Below are 3,003 nucleotides of genomic sequence, written 5' to 3'. Positions count from 1 at the left end.
GTTCGAGTCCTCATTTGGTTGGATTTTCTCTGATCGGGACTAATGTGGGTACGTGTGTGTGTGTGTGTGTGTGTGTGTGTGTGTGTGTGTGTGTGTGTTTTGTCCCCTCATCATTGTATCATAATCGACGCGCAAGACGCTGAAGTGGCATCAAATAATAAGACTTGCAACAACCAGCCGAACATCTCGAATGGGGACCCCGGCCATAAAGCCATACGCACATTTCACTTCATTTTATTGATACGCAAGTGCAGTCATGGTTAGCAATTAGAATAAAGTGCTTATACAATGAAACTTCCTGACAGATTAAAACTGTGTGCCGGACCGAGACTCGAACTCGGGACCTTTGCCTTTCGCGGGCAACTGCTCTACCAACTGAGCTACCCAAGCACGACTGACGCCCCGTCCTCACAGCTTTAATTCCGCCAGTACCTCGTCTCTCCTGCTTATACAATCCTCAAAAAGTGTTTAATCGATACTGCCATATGAAAAAGTAACGAATAAACCGCTGAACCGATTTTGATGAAATTTGGTATGGAGACAGCATGCAGCCTAAAGAAGAACATGGACTACTTCAGATAAAAAGAAATATATCGACCACTAAGAGGGCGATTTAAGGAATGGTACTTTTCTTACATCAGTGAACATAAATAATGTTAAAAATTAGTTAAATTTATTGCACAATGTACACAGTGTATAATGTGTAAACGTCCACACCGCTGTACATGCACGTCTGGACAGTGATGCTGGGTGTGCCACGTCGTCGTGCGTTCTGGCAGTTGGGGGAGGCTGCACATCTTTAGCTATGCTCACCCGAGCAGGAAGACACGTGAGTACAGCTGACGCCATTGCATGTACATTAGCTTACCTACTCACCGTCACTCATCTTAATTAAACTACTGATATATGAATGTAGTCACAGTTAACAGCTAGTGACTCATAATCCACTGCAGACATGGGTGCAAGTATTGCATCCAAATGTGAGGACGACATGGAAACACCTTATTTAACACATACAAGTGTACAATAAACCGTATGGAATGTGCTGAAGCAGCTTGTTGTCGAGGTAAGGCGTTGATGAAACTGGAGTCTGACAGACTAACTCATCATCGTCGCCCAGGCCAAAGCGCTAAGGATACAAACTTGTAATTTGGCGAAGATGTAAATCTTATACTGCATATGTTGTTGAAGAAGAAAATTTTTCCAAATTTCAACCCTAAAGGATTCAAATAGGGAACGAAATTTTTTTTAAAAATTTCACTGTCAAGCCAATTTTGATGTTAGACCCACGAATATTGGTATTTGGTTTCAACATTATCGAAAATTTAACACTATGGGGGTGACATAATGGGTGTAAGCTCTTTCTGAAAATATTTCATTATTAAAGAAATACTAAACTATTTTAAAGCGACATCTATGAACACTGGTGTTTGACATCCCAGGAACAAATAAAAAAATACGTATGTCAGTGCTTTTTGAAATTGAACCACTAAGAGGGTGAAATAGAGGATGAAATTTTACATGAAAATATTTTATTATTAAAGCATTTCTTAAGCTAAATCTATGAAAATTTATATTTGGCTTCTCAGTTTGAAATAAGAAAAATACATGTTTGTCTATGTTTGGAAATTCAGTCCCTATCTGGAGAAATAGAGAATGAAAGTTTGATGGAAATATTTCATTGTGCAAGCAGTTGTGAAGCTAAATTTATGAAAATTTGTATTTGCCCTCTCTGTTAGAAATCAAACACATTTATGTCAGTGTTTTGGGAAATTAGAACCCTAAGGGGGTGAAATAGAGGGTGAAACGTTTCACGAAAATATTTCAGTGCGGAACAATTTTTAAAGCTAAATCTTTGAAAATTGGTGTTTGGCTTCCAGGCTAAAGATGAAAAAATACATGTTTCACTGATTTTCGAAATTCAACCCCTGCGGTATCAGAATGATACACCGACTCACCATTGCCCAGTATAAACTGCTAATGATAGAAACTTGAAGTTTGGAGAGGGTGTGGATCCGTACTTCAGTCATCGTTTAAGGAGGGATTGTCCGGAATTACACTCCAAAGGGGGTGAAAGAGGGCATGAAACGCTTTTTGAACATATGTTGCTATTAAGCGAATTTGGAATCTAGAACTACGAAAACTGGAATTTGGCTTCTCAGTCAGAAAATAGAAACTACACATTTCAGCATTTCTGGAAATTCAACCACTAGGTTCGTAAAATGGTGGGCTAAAGGTTTTTCTGGAAATAAATAATCACAAAAGAACTACTAAAGATTTGTGAGACTACGTCTGTGGAAAGTGGTACTTGACGCTCGGTTAGAAATAAAAAAAAAAAAAGAGAAGAAGAAAATACGTGTTTCATTGTTTCTGGAAATTCAACCCATAAGAGAGTGCAAGAGGGGACGAAAATGTTTAAGAAAATATTTTGTTACATTAAAAAAGTTTTAAAGCGAAATTTTTAAAAACTGTTATTTCACCTCTACGTTAGACATATATAAAGAAATACTTGTTAGGTGATGAAAGGTGTTATGGAAATATGTCCACAAGAATGCAAAAGGTGCGATTACTAAAAACTTTGGACTGCAGTTATCGTAATCGCTTTTTGGTCAGAAGCACATTCGGAAAAGGGCAAGCTTATATGCCTTTAATTAGCGTGAAATTTGTGAACAACATAAAAATTCGATGAAATAAAAACAAAAAAGACAAAAAACAGAAAAATCTCTGCAGGCCATACAGTCTACGCGAGTAGCGGGCGCTAGGCTATTTTCAAGTAAACTCGTTCTTACTATGACAATATTTAATACGGAAGTCAGTGGTGGTACATAAGCTCACTTTGCTCGTTTGTGCACCAGTCTTTTTTGGAACACTTTTGTCTCTTTCATCGTATAATTTTACATGTGTTATTGTCCGCTCTTATTTATAAATTTCCAGTTACACAGTGACGTAACATTTTTTCACGAAAATTCACTTCTTGAGTGTAGTTTATCATGGGACCATTAA

The 3,003-nt window shown here is 37.6% G+C and overlaps 1 non-coding gene across 1 annotated transcript; it reads right to left on the bottom strand.

Moving 5' to 3' along the window:
* Window positions 1–316: 316 nt before the first annotated feature.
* Trnas-cga lies at window positions 317–391 on the bottom strand. Its single transcript has one exon. It is a non-coding gene; the product is annotated as a tRNA-Ser (tRNA).
* Window positions 392–3,003: the final 2,612 nt, after the last annotated feature.

This window comes from Schistocerca piceifrons, chromosome 1, assembly GCF_021461385.2.
Source record: "Schistocerca piceifrons isolate TAMUIC-IGC-003096 chromosome 1, iqSchPice1.1, whole genome shotgun sequence".
Lineage (NCBI taxonomy): Eukaryota > Metazoa > Arthropoda > Insecta > Orthoptera > Acrididae > Schistocerca > Schistocerca piceifrons.
This window is presented reverse-complemented; position numbering and strand designations above follow the sequence as displayed.